Below are 14,278 nucleotides of genomic sequence, written 5' to 3' on the forward strand. Positions count from 1 at the left end.
GCAGCAGCCCTACCATGGTAACCAGGGTGGAGGTGAGGGCTCTGATGTCCTCCCTGTACCCCCGATAGTGTTCCTCCTGCAGTACCTGGATCTCCTGGAACCGGGCCAGTACCGTCGCCATCGTCTCCTGGGAGCGGTTGTATGCTCCCATGATGGTGGTGAGGGCCTCGTGGAGAGTGGGTTCCCTGGGCCCGTCCCCCCCCTGTCGCACAGCTGCCCTCCGAGTTGCCCTGTTTCCCTGGGCCTCTGCCCCCTGGCCGGTGTGCCCACTACCACTGCCCCCAGGTCCCTGTTGTTGTTGGGGTGGTGGGTTATCCTGGGTGCCCTGTAGTGGTAGACACACCGCAGATTGACGCGCCCTGGAGACAGAGGCATGGGCCCGCTGGGTGGGAGCTGTGCTGGTGTTCCCAGAGGGGTTTGGGTCTGTAGTGGCCTGGGCCTGTGTGAGGGGAACCGACTGTCCAGAGGTCCCCGATGGTCCGGGCTGGTCATCGGTGTCCAGGTCGACAGAGCTGCTGTCATCGCTGACGGCCTCTTGGGTGGGGGGTGTGGAGAATTCTGGGCCCTCCGCGGCGGTGTGTTGACGGTCGGGTCCTGCAGGGGTATAGAGGTATGGTTATAGTTTCAATGTGTGGCATCTGGGTGTATCTGTGGGTTCCCGTGTCCCCAAGTGCTGGCATTCGTGTGTGGGGTCTTTGGTGAGGGTGGCTTGTGGGGGGGATGTGTATATGCATTGGGCATGCTTTGGTGATGGGTGTCCATGCTTAGTGGACGCATGCAGGCCTAGGTTTTGGGATGTGTGGGTTGTGATGGTGAGACATTGGCAGGGAATAGGTGTGCTGGGGGTGGGGGTGAGGATGGTGGTGGGGGTGAGGATGGTGGTGGTGGTGAGGGTGGGGGTGAGGATGGTGGTTGGGGTGAGGGTGGGGTTCGAGGATGGGGGTGAGGGTTAGGGTATGATTTGGCATGCAGGGGGGGGGGAAGCAGTAGTGAAGCTTCAACTTACCAGTATCCATTCCTCCGCCGACTCCTGCGAGGCCGTCAGGATGCAGGATGTTCAAGACTTCCTCCTCCCATGTTGTAAATTGTGGAGGTTGAGATGGGGGTCCTCCGCCAGTCTTCTGCACGGCGATGTTGTGCCTGGATACCATGGAACGCACCTTCCCCCGTAGGTCGTTCCATCGCTTCCTGATGTCTTCCCGATTTCTGGGGTGCTGTCCCACAGCGTTGACCCTGTCGACAATCCTCTGCCATAGCTCCGTCCTCCGGGCAATGCTGGTGTATTGGACCTGTGTGCCGAAGAGCTGGGGCTCTACCCGAACGATTTCCTCCACCATGACCCTGAGTTCTTCGTCTGTGAAGCGGGGGTGTCTTTGGGGTGCCATGGGGTGGTGTGTATGATGTGTGGGGTGGAGTATGTGTAGTTAAGTGTGTTGAGTGTGGTGGTGTGTGTTGTTTTGTGTGTGCATAGTGTGTGGGTGATGGTGTTGAGTGGCTGTGGCTGCTAGTTTGTGGATGGTGGTGTCTCGCTCTGGCCTTCTTTCAGAATTTTCTGTCGTAGGGGTTTGTGGGTGATGTGGGTGTGTGTTTTATATTGTATTGTGTGTGTGGGAGTGGTGTGTGTATGTGTATCAGGTGTGTGGTATTCAAATCGGCCAATGTGGCTGAGTTTTGTTCGTTTGTGTGTATTCTGACCGCGGCGGTGTGTCCCGCCAATGGAATACCGCGTTTGAAAGACCGCCGCGTGGATTCGTGGGTCGTAATGGCATGGGCGTATTTCTGTTGGCGTGACGGTGGAGGTTTTGTCACCTCCACTTTTCCGCCGACCGCTGGTCTGGCGGTCTGTTGTGGCTGTCGGATTTTCGGAAGTTTGCCTTCTGCGGGTCAGAATGACCGTGGCGGGTTTCCGCGGCCGCGGCGGGATTATGGAGGATTTCTGACCGGCGGTAGGCGCCTTTTACCGCCGAGGTCAGAATGACCACCTATGTCTACTTATTATGCCTTAAGTACCTTGTACGTTAAAATAGGTTTTATGTATAGGTATGCTGTGCAGCACTGTTTTCCAAATGGGAAAAAAATGACCATAAATATGGCTAGTGGATTCAAACAGTTGTTGTTCTTAAAACTGTATTAAAGATTATGAAAAACTAAGTGAAAACTCACAATGGCTGCAGTTTAACTAATTTATTTTGTTAATTAGATAACAATATCCATATGCACTAAATTAAATGTCCTTTCACTTAAGATGGCCGCCAACCTTCTAGACGTGCTTCATTAAGAACATAACTTCCCAACTTGTCAAAATGGCAGCCAATGATCTCATTAATATCTATAGGCAGTTGCACTTATTTTTTCTAAAATCAGTGTTGCTCACTGTTCCAAGATGGCTAATGGTTTTCCGTATGTTTCTTTAGACAATTGCCTTCCAGATGCACTCTCCTGAATTCAGCAACAATCACGCTCAAGAGCAATCAAAACCAGCCTGCATTCAACACTGCACCTACCCGCAGGCTGAAAACGCAGAAACGGATGAACAACTGCGCTTTAACCAGTGAGTCCGCTCCACCTATATACTCTGAGTGCAGCAGGAGAAACTTGGTGGGTTCAACTTGACTGAGGTGATGTGGTACTGCACGTAGCCAAGTATAATAAGCAAACAGTGACAAAGTTTACACCAAAAGTCTAAATTTAGATCTAAGGTCTAACTTTACTCATAGTAAAGTTAGACTTTTAGTCTAAGTTTAGACTTTTGGTCTAAACGTAGACCAAAGGTCTAACTTTATCACAAGTGAAGTTAGACTATAGGTCTAGACTTAGACTTTTGGTCTAAACTTAGACTTTTGATTTAAGTTCACCTTTGTGAATCAGACCCAAGGTGATTTAACTTAATAGAAAAACAGGTCATCGTATAGACAGTGCAAAGTACATTGCGTGTTGAGACTACTTTTATTCAGCATGCCACAACATATGGTAGGAAATCTTGGATTCAACAAACTATGATTAATGAGAGCATTTATATCAATCCAATTTAGCTATGGGAAGGTGCCTACATGCTTGAGGAACACAGCAACTGACATTTTCATACATGACATGATATGCTGCCTGTCAAATGCATACGGTTTTGAGATGTGTGCACATGTGGAAGTAAAGAAGGCAAAGCAACAGTACATTGTACTATTGTTATGCACATATATAAACAGGGCATCACAGTACTTGTAGTAATCTATTGACACCATTGTTAATAGCTCTTGAAGAGTGAGTTACACATATCTATTTCATTTTCTATAGTACAACACACATTTAACATATTTACAAACATATGGGTATGATGTGAATCGGTGAAGTTTCCACTTACAAGCAGTACACTTTCATGTGCAAATCAATGGCGTTTTGGACCTGTTTTTGGGAGGACAACTACATACATTGATTAAAAGCAGGGGAGTTAGCAAATGCAACGGATGACTCATGGGGAACAACCATATCTAACTAAACATATTGCACATTGTTAAAAAGGGAGTTACAACCATGATGCCAGTAATTGGGATGAAACAAAATATTTTGTGGAGTCAAGTGTACATATATCTATTTTGCTAAGGGTTTTGAAACATTCTAAACAGATAATGTGAGGGCAGAACTTAGTTTGTGATTGTTGAGACATTTCTTCCTATAACACAGCAGTCTCCACTCCTCCAGAGATTACTGTCAAGCCTTCAGGATGTAGGATCTGCAAGACCTTCTTCTAGGGAAAAAGTTGTAATGGGGAGCTGGTAAAAACACTGCCAGTCATCTGGGCCTCCAGGAGGCCAAGGAAGGCACTCTCGCCCTCAGGTCATTGCACCTCTTCCCAATCTCCTCCCGTGTGCACATGTTATTTGCTACAACATTCACTTGGTCAACTATTCAGGACCACATGTTCCTTTTCTGAAATATGTTTGTATTTTGTAATTGTGCTCCAAACAAGTGTGGCTCTACTCTAATTATTTCATCCACCTTGACAAACAATGCTTCCTCTGTGAAATTTGGATTTCCCTTCCCTGCCATTGTGATTATTTGTGAAAAATAACAAGTGCCTAAAACATGAAGTCTAATCAAAGAAAGTAATCTTACCAATTAAACTAGTGTAAAAGAAACACTGGGTTTCCTGTGTGGCAATTTCTGCTGGCTATATGGTATGCTACAGTGTAATGGCAAAGGATGGCCTGAAATGGAGTGTGTTTTATAGTGTGTTTTGCAGATGCTATCAGTTGTCCAATATGGCATTCAACCAATAGTCACAGTACCATACTGAACAGGTTCCGCTGATACACCAGCAGCACAACTGTTTTACCTAAATGGGCTCTGCGGGATCCCGCCTTCAAGATTGTTATGTGGGGTAATCATTAGCATTGGAGTCCACCACATCCATTGCAGGATGCATCTGGCGTAAAGAGCATACGTCATTGTGGCGGTCTTTGACTCAACTGCAATGTATCTAAATGGTGCGGGAGGAATACCACCAACTTGACAGTCTTTTTGGGTCCACTGCCTCAGCTGATTGGAGATTAGACCACCAAGATCTAAATCAGGCCCACAGTTGCAAAAGCACTCTTCTTTCTAACATCACTTTTCTCCTTTTCCCACTCTTTTTTTTGCTCCCAGACTTAGTTCACTCTTTTGGGGGCATGAAATCCTTCACCAGGACAAGGCAGGGCACTGTAGCCAATGACGGCCTCCATGATGCCAGATACATGTTTTCAATGACTTCACAGATAAACAACTTCTCACAAAAAAAGCAGTGAGTGGGACAATCTGTTAAATTCTGGCATTAAATGTTCTTAAAGGTTGTGTATTTTTTGGGGAGGCTTAGGTTCTTATTAAGCTTTGCAGGGTGAAAAAATGAATCCCAACATTTTGGAAAATGCTGTAAAATCTCTTCTTGGTCACTCCTATCTCAAACAGACAGCAATGTCTCTTGGATTCAGATCATAGTTCAACAGTGGGAGACATACTCAATTACAAGTGCAACTTCTTCACCACTCAAGGGGCAGGAAGAAGACATTCCAAACGTTTTGAACACTCGTGAGCATTGCTATTTTGAGGCATTCCCAAAACATATGTTATAATAAAGTGGATTATGATTTGGGGTGTTGAACTGCCGAGCTGAAGGAAAAATAACAATTTAGTCAGGGTGAACATTTTTAGTCAATGGATTAACCTATGCTCAACTTCCTGATGGCTATGGCACAGATCATACAGGTTTAACTTAAGGCAATCTGTAATGTATTTATGCAGTACCAAACTAGTAATAAAGTCAAAACACCAAGCAATAAAAATCCCAAAATGAATTAGAAAAATAGAGTAACATTTAATAAACAGAATGACACCGAAGCAACAAAAATCCAATAATGAGAACCGGAGATGCAGATTTTCAAAGGTTTAAATAAAGATGGCACCCAAAACCTCTAATGTTAGTATATAAAAGACCGGGACCTAGGCATAATTTGAGGCCAATTGCAATGATGTCTTGGTCAGATTCACCAAGTGGATTAATTTCTGGAAGTCAAAAAGTTTCCAAGTCCCCCTTCAGAGAAGACCTTATCACGTTTTTGAGGAGAAAAAGGCTCCCCGTGTGGGCTGCCAATAAGATCTGAAGGATACGTTTTCGAAGGGTTTCCAAACTTTCTTCTGGTGCCCAAACAGTAAGAAGGATACACCTTTAAGGCCAAATAGACCCCTGAGGAGGATATTTAGAGAATATCAGGGTGTCAGCAGAAGCCAACAGAAGAGTCAAGTCAACATCCAGAAGCATCTGGCCTGCTAGGCACTTCAGTGAAAAGGCCTCTTGCAGCTTCTTGTGTCTCTGTAGCCACACAGTAGGTCATCCATCCGACCCTTGAAGTCTCAGTCCTATAGGGCTCCTCTCTGGTCACAAACATGAGGTCTAGTCCTCTTCTGATCTTCCATAGGTCCAGTAAGCGTTCTGAAGTGGGTTCCTGGCAATTACACATGTATATCAGGGGAGGAATTGATCCCTGGGTATTCTATATCAAGTGGATAAATGTTCCTGGGGCAACCCTACCCAGCCTTTCGGTAGTTCCATTTGGTCTAACTGCAAACAATCCCTCTATGGCCCTCATTCTGAAAATTCTAAATGAGGTAACCCTTCTCTTGTGCAGATGCTGTGTGGCCACACAGAGGTATGGCCAAGGTAACAAGCAGTCCCCTCCTCTCTAGACACTTAAAACCAGTTCTGGGGATAGCTTTCCTCTCACTGGGTTTGGTCCCAGCCTGACTATAGGGACAAACCCTGGCTTTTTCCAGATGTCACCTACAATTTGCTTGTCACATAGAAAGCCCCTTTGAAGTTAACCAAGTTCCTGGGTCCACCCTAACTGGTCTCCCACAATGGGAAGAAAACATATCCGTACACAGAGACCACTGACTGCCTGGGAAGACGTTTTTACACCTTTTTCACACTTCATTCAGGCCAAGTACAGGTAGGCAGTTGCAGAGTAAATGTACCTCTCTAAATGTTACATTTTTCACATGTTTTTAATAAACATTAAAATGTATGATCCATAAATGTACTTTTCCTATGTGCTAGTCATATCCTGACCAGTGGCAATAACATTGAGGGCAGTCACTGGGAGAACATGCCAATTCTAATGTTTAATGTCTTCACATGTCCCACTCTGAAACAATACTCATCCTGCCTTGTAGGCAATACGATTATCCTGGGGGTGACATTTGAAGCTGTGTTAGTGGATGGAACAATAAGTGCTGAAGTCCACAGGTGACATTCAGAGGCATATTTAGACTTTGTTTGCGCTGAATTTGCTATATGTTTTCTGACACAAATTCAGTGCAAACTTAACTCCATATTTATATTTTAACACTAGACATGTCTAGTTTCAAAATATTGGAGTGGAAGTCATTTTTTGGATGCATGAAACCACCTTGTGTCAATGAGATGCAAGGTAGGCGTTCACGTCCAAAAAATGATTCCAAGCCCCTAGCGCCTTATTTATCCTCCCATGCAAAAATGGAGCCTGCTTAGTTCCATTATTTAACACCTGGGTCAGGGCAGGTAGTAGGGGACCTGTGGAACGAATTCCATGGTCAAACACCATGAGAAAAGCCCACAGGTGCCCACCCCAACCCCCAGAAACACCCCCACCCACACAAGAGGGACACCAGAGGATGGGGTGGACCCCATTCCAGGTAAGTAGGGTAAGTAGAGGTAAGCACATTCAAAAATATTTTAGAGTGCCATTGGAGGCCCTGAAATGGACCCCCCTACATGGCACTGGGTGCAATGACCATGTCCCCTGTGCTTGACATTGGGGTGGTGGGCATGACTCCTGTCTTTTATCAGACAGGATTCATGTGGTATGAATCGTTTTGCATCAGGAAATTATGCCAGGTTGGTTAAAGGCATTTATTTTGCCTCTAACCAGCCTAGCGTATTTATTTTGGTGCAAAACCTCTGTTGAAGCAGATATGCTAATTAAGAAAATTATTAATGATTTATATGTTGTCATTAATGTGAAAATGCATAGAGAAATTAATTGTAGAAAATAATGTACATGTTTGAAAATGTGCCCTCGGGGTGTGATCACCATATGCACTAAAATGACTAAAGTTATATAAAATCATGAAAAATATGAGAAAAAAATGTAGTAATATATCATAATGAAATGCATAACCTTTCTTTTGTATTATTAAGTTAGCAGAAACAGAGGCCTGGTTTCACTGGGCCTTGCTTGCTCAGAACACGGAGAATTCGAACGCCTTGCAAAGGACTGGTAACCGGGGACAGAGACCTTGAGCCGCACAGAGTTTAAGTTGCTTAGCTAGAACATTCTGCAATGTACCAACGGACAGGAGATGATGGAGACAATTTGATACAATTATGTGTAGTGTAGGCTAAATGTACTTTCACAAGTCTTGAACAATAGATGCACTGACTGGAGAGACATATTCAACAATTTTGATACCTGAAGAACTGGATGATGTCCTCATCGCAAGAAGAACCAATCAGCTTTCTGCGAATTGAATTATACGCAAATTAAAAGACTTGGTGAATAAAAACTATAGGGTAGAGTCATATCTGCCGACCGAATGTCAAATTAGCAATTAGGGGGATGGACTGGAAGACCCTACTAAAAAAATGTCATGTCAAGGGGCTAAGACTTCAGAATTTAGGCGAATCTGGCAAGAGATTGATGACGTCAGGAGACGCTGTCAGAGGTCCTGATATTGAACTCATACTCTATGAGCCTGATCTGTAGCTGACTATTTGATGACCTGAAGACAAAGATTGATTTGTTACTGATGCATCCTGAATAGGTAGCTATGAAAATGTGACTGACGATTTTGTGTCTTTTCTTCTAGGTACCAACTGCGCTGTTATAGAGATTCACACTTTTTTCAAATTAATGTTTTCTCTAAATTGTTTTTGCATGAAGACCCACATGCTAATGCTAATCTTGGTTAGGTAGGATGTTAGGGGTGACGCTGACAGTGACAAATGACTGACAAATCTAATTGCTGAATTACATTATTAATGCTGATATTCATAGCTTATGGTGTCGCTTTGTCGCATATGTTTTCTTTCAGAGATTAAGGGGGTCATTACAACCCTGGCGGATGGTGTAAAAGGTGGGGTAATACCGCAAACAGGTCGGCGGAAAAAAAAAGGGAATTATGACCCTGGCGGTAGCCGCCAGCAAAGACAGCCACTTTAACTCTTCGCCCGCCACAGCGGTACAGACAAACCGGTCACCGCCAACAGACAGGCGGGAGACAAAGTACCGCCCACACTATTACAACACACCAATCCGCCACCTTTTCCGGGGCGGATTCACCGTGGATAAAAACACAGCGGAAACAGCCTTTGCTATGGGAAAACGCTCACCTCAACACACTCCACGAGGAACGACGACTCCATGGAGCCGGAACTCCAAATACTACCTGCCCTTGTCTTTCTGCTCCTGTACGAACAACAGCAAGGTAGGCGCAGAACATACCGGTGAGTACTGCATCTACGACACGGGGGAGGCAAAAGTTAGGGGGACACCCACCAAACACCCCCACCCCCACCCTCGCATATCACAACATACACACCAATGCAGTCAAAAATATCACATTAACAACCCACAATCCCCCCGGAAGAATGCAAAGACAAAGCGAGATCCTTTCAAATATTGTAATGTGCCAATATACATGTCATGTAAAAATATACTGAATCATATCTCAAAATCTGTCATATATATATATACAATACAAGAAGTAGTGCAGATATGTACACAACAATGTCCGTGCACCAACAGTCCAAAAATGCATGGGCGAGGCCCACAATAGATACCTGACCAAAATCCGAGAGAACACTGCCGGGGCATCAGATTGAAAAACTACAGGCACCTCAGGGGGAAGGGAAGGAGGGGCACCTCAGCCACATGACTGCAAAGCCAGATCCATGATGGGGCTCCATGCCCATTGAGGTATCCTGGGGAGTGTAAAGCCACAGTCTCTCAAGTCTCTACAGTGGGTGGCTTGCCCACTGAACAATCCTGGGGAGTGCAAAGCCACAGTCTCTCAAGTCTCTACAGTGAGTGGGTTGACCACTGTTCAATCCTGGGGAGTGCAAAGCCACAGTCTCTCAAGTATTTACAGTGGGTGGGTTGCCCACTGGACCATCCTGGGGAGTGCAAAGCCACATTGACGCAAGTAGATGCAGTTCTCAACTGGTACTGGGTGGGACTGGTGGCCAGATTGGATGAGTCTCCCCGTGAAAGTTCCTGTCCTGTCACTGTCCCAGCTGCACATGGGAGAAGGATGCCTGATGTGGCGGCATATTCATACCCACACAGTGTTTGCCCTGATCAGCGGTCTTCACCATAGCGGTCTTGGCCTTGTTCAGCGGTGCTTTGCCATGGCTGGCTATGGACTGTTCAGCGGTCTTCACCATGGCGGTCTTGGCCTTGTTCAGCGGTGCTTTGCCATGGCTGGCTATGGACTGTTCAGCGGTCTTCACCATGGCGGTCTTGCCCTTGTTCAGCGGTGCTTTGCCATGGCTGGCTATGGACTGTTCAGCGGTAGCCTGAGATGGCGGTTCAGATACTGACATTGGTGTGTGGCATGACGAACTCCACACTGGACATTGCGGTGTGGCATGACAAACTCCACACTGGACATTGGGGTGTGGCATGACGAACTCCACACTGGACATTGGGGTGTGGCATGACGTTCCATCATTGCCCAGCGGGGCTGTGGGATCCTGGTCCCCCCTTGGGACTTGACTCCGGCGGTGGTCTCCTGACCAGTGACGATACTCGGGCCCTCCTGGGCACTGACTCTGGCGGTGGTCTCCTGACCAGTAACGATACTTGGGCCCTCCTGGGCACTGACTCTGGCGGTGGTCTCCTGACCAGTAACGATACTCGGGCCCTCCTGGGCAATGAGTCTGGCGGTGGGTCCTGACCAGTAACGATACTCGGGCCCTCCTGAGCACTGACTCTGGCGGTGGTCTCCTGACCAGTAACGATACCCGGGCCCTCCTGGGCACTGACTCTGGTGGTGGTCTCCTGACCAGTAACGATACTCCGGCCCTCCTCCTGGGCACTGACTCTGGCGGTGGTCTCCTGACCAGTAACAATACTCGGGCCCTCCTGGGCACTGACTCTGACGGTGGTCTCCTGACCAGTAACGATACTCGGGCCCTCCTGGGCACTGACTCTGGCGATGGTCTCCTGACCAATAACGATACTCGGGCCCTCCTGGGCACTGACTCTGGCGGTGGCCTCCTGACCAGTAACGATACTTGGGCCCTCCTGGGCAATGACTCTGGCGGTGGTCTCCTGACCAGTAACAACGGTGCTGGCGGTTGTGTTTGGACCGCCGGAAATGATGGCGCACTTCTCCGCCGTGACACTCACAACAGGCTGGGCAGACTTCCTCGGAACCTTCCCCACCTTCTTTCGAGTGACAGCTGACTCACCAATCGCCTTGGATCCCATTTCACTTGTTGTCCCACCAGAAGTCTTGACACAGTCCCGTCGTCCACTCTACAATTTCGGTGCCTTTACAGGTGGTGGGCTGACAGTGCCTTGGCTCTGGGTCCTACTGCCTGCCCTGGTGGACGGTGCACTCCAAAAACCTGGAACACGCACCACTGGTACTGGAGGCTTTTTGGCTGAGGCGCTACGACGGGACTGATGAACTGGAGAGGGGGGGGGCAAACAGGTCAGTTTGACAGAGGGACAGTTTCTGACGGACACTGGGATGGGTAGTTGGAGGGGGTCTGGGAGTGGAGGTAGAGGAGGTGGTTGTAGGAGGTGTCACTTTAGGTGTTTTGGGTGCAGGTGCAGGTACTGGAGGCTGTTGTGAGGTGGATGGATGTTGGGTGAGTGATTGCCGGCGTTTGTGTACTTTGGGAGGGGGCATCACAGACACACTGGGAGAGGACACAGGGGGTGTGTAAATGGCAGTGGAGGTGGTGAGTGCAGGTGAGCGGCTTGTGGTGCTGGGTGTCCTGGTGCGAGTCCTAGTGCCTGTAGATGTGGTGCATGCAGGTGTGTGTGTAGACAAGACTGGGAGGGAGGAGGGAGAAGAGGAGGAGGGGGACACAGTGGAGACAGTGGATGTTGCTGTGCCTGTATTGGTGTGATGCTTGTGTGAGTGCCTGTGGTGTGTGTGGTGCCTATGTTTGCTTGAGCTACTTGTGTGTGTTGACTTGTGTGCCTGCTGGTCTGTAGGTGTGCTTGGGATGGGCTGGGGTACAGGGGATTGGGTCTGGGTGGAGGAGGTTGGAGGGGGGAGGCTGGACACAGGGACAATGGCTGCCATCAGTGCTGAAGCCAGAGATTGCAGGGTTCGCTGAAGGACAGCCTGACCAGAATGAATGCCTTCCAGGAATGCATTACCGTGTATCAACTCTCGTTCTACACCCTGGATGGCATTCACAATGGTAGACTGCCCAACAGTGAGTGACCTGAGGAGGTCAATGGCCTCCTGACTGAGGGCAGCAGGGGTGACTGGAGCAGGGCCTGAGGTGCCTGGGGCGAAGGTGATGCCCACCCTCCTGGGTGAGCGGGCACGGGGCACACGCTGAGGGGCTGCTGGGAGGGCGGTACTGGTAGGGGAGGTGGCGGCTGTACCTGTAGAAGTGGGGCGCACAGATGGTGCCGCCACCACAGGGGAGCTCCCATCGGTGGACGAGTCCGTGTCACTGGATGGTGATCTGGTGGCGGGCGTGAAGCTCCTCTCGCCCTCCGTCCCACTGGTGAATTCAGAGTCTGTGGTGTGGCCCTCCATGGCCATGTGGGATGCAGGTCCCTCGTGCTCCGGTGCCACTGTACCTCCGCCTGTTGATGCTGATGTACAAAAGGACAGGGTGAGCAGGAAAAGGGGGGAGACAGAAGAAAGAGAGTTTTAGTGCATGGCATACCGCTACCGTTGGCGGACAAGACAGACGCAGCAGCCCCATGCATTACGCCGTGCTCCTGACCTCTGCACATCCTATTTCTGGGAAATGGCCTACATGGCAATGGTAGTAATCTGCCCACATGGAAGGCAAAGGGGCAACTACACATCAACTTTCCTCTGTTTTGAGCTGGGGTAGAGATGCCACATTGCCTACATAATGGAGGGGCCTTGCCTACCTAACTCGCCCTGGCCTAGGGACACCCACAACCCACCACCCCCACCCAGACACCTCCACTGCACGCAAAGTCCATATAATGAGGTAGTACTCACCCCCTTGTGTCTACTGTGATGTCCTTAAGCGCCCATCCAACTCTGGGTAGGCCACCGCCAGGATCCGGAACATCAGGGGGGTCATGGTGCGACGGGTACCCCTCCCACGTTGGGAGGCCATCCCCAGCTGAGCCTCCGCCGTCTTCTTGCTGCAGCGGCGAATGTCCTCCCATCTCTTACGGCAGTGGGTGCCCCGTCTCTGGTGGGCCCCCAGGGTCCGGACTTCCTTGGCGATCGCACGCCAAATGTCCCTCTTCTGGTGGGCGCTGACCTACATGACATGCACAAGGAAAGAGGACAGTCATTACCTACTGCACCGTCGTTGTGATTGGCCCTCTCCCAACTCTATCCCTGAGGCCCATTCATCCCCATGCATTACTGTTCTATGTACTCTGCCCCCTTCCCTCATCCACCCAGCCCTCTCCACCCAAGCCTAGCCCATCCAACGTGCTCCCAGTGTACTAACCTGTTGGTCTGGAGGACTGTAGAGTAGCGTGTACTGGGGGAGGACCCCACCCACAAGTTTCTCCAACTCCTGTGCAGTGAAGGCAGGGGCCCTTTCCCCATACGCAGCAGACATTGTCGCTTCCAGACCGAGGTCACAGCAGCACTAGCAGTGTAGGTCCTCTCCTGTCGAAGGTCAGGTATCTAGTGATTGAAGAGATAGAAAATGGTGGTGACGTCCGTGGCGGTGACGTCCGCGGCGGTGCGCATCATCACCGGCTGCGCACCTGTTCATTGGCTCCTGGGACCCATAGGGTCCAATGTTAACCAATGCAGTATTGCGCCGCGCTCTACGACCGCCTACCGCAACGGTGTCCAACGCCAGCGCAGTTACCCCACAATCCCATTGTCCCAGTTTAGAGGTCAGGCAGCCACCATTTCAGTGGCCTACATGGCTTCAATTACTACTGGTTAAACACATACTGAGGCCTACACTCAAAACCTTTCCCGGATGGGTTAATTGTCTGTTGTAGTCTTGTGTGTGACTGTGGGTACATACCTGGAGGAATGCTGACAGTTTCTTCACTGTTGTCCTTCTTAGGCACCATCAGTTGGGACATATTGGAAGATGGCGGAATCCTCCGGTGTACCGACCGCTGGTGGACCTGTTGACAATGGAAGAGAGACATGTCATCGTGACCTACAGGTTTGACCGTGCCACAATCCAGGAACTATGTACCCAGTTGGAGCCAGACCTGATGTCACCAATCCGCCATCCGACTGGAATCCCCCCTGACATGCAGGTGCTGTCAATGCTGCATTTGCTTGCAAGTGGGTCTTTTCAGACAACAGTGGCCATGGCATCAGGGATGTCCCAGCCTATGTTTTCCAACGTCTTGTCCAGAGTGTTGTCTGCCCTGCTGAAACACGTAAGGAGATACATCATTTTCCCTGAGGTGGAGGATTTGCCTACAGTGAAAGGTGATTTCTATGCCCTTGGACATATCCCCAACGTCATAGGTGCCATTGATGGGACCCATGTAGCTCTGGTCCCCCCCGCAGGAATGAACAGGTGTACAGGAACAGGAAGAGTTATCAT

This window comes from Pleurodeles waltl, chromosome 1_1 (genome assembly GCF_031143425.1).
Source record: "Pleurodeles waltl isolate 20211129_DDA chromosome 1_1, aPleWal1.hap1.20221129, whole genome shotgun sequence".
Classification (NCBI taxonomy): domain Eukaryota; kingdom Metazoa; phylum Chordata; class Amphibia; order Caudata; family Salamandridae; genus Pleurodeles; species Pleurodeles waltl.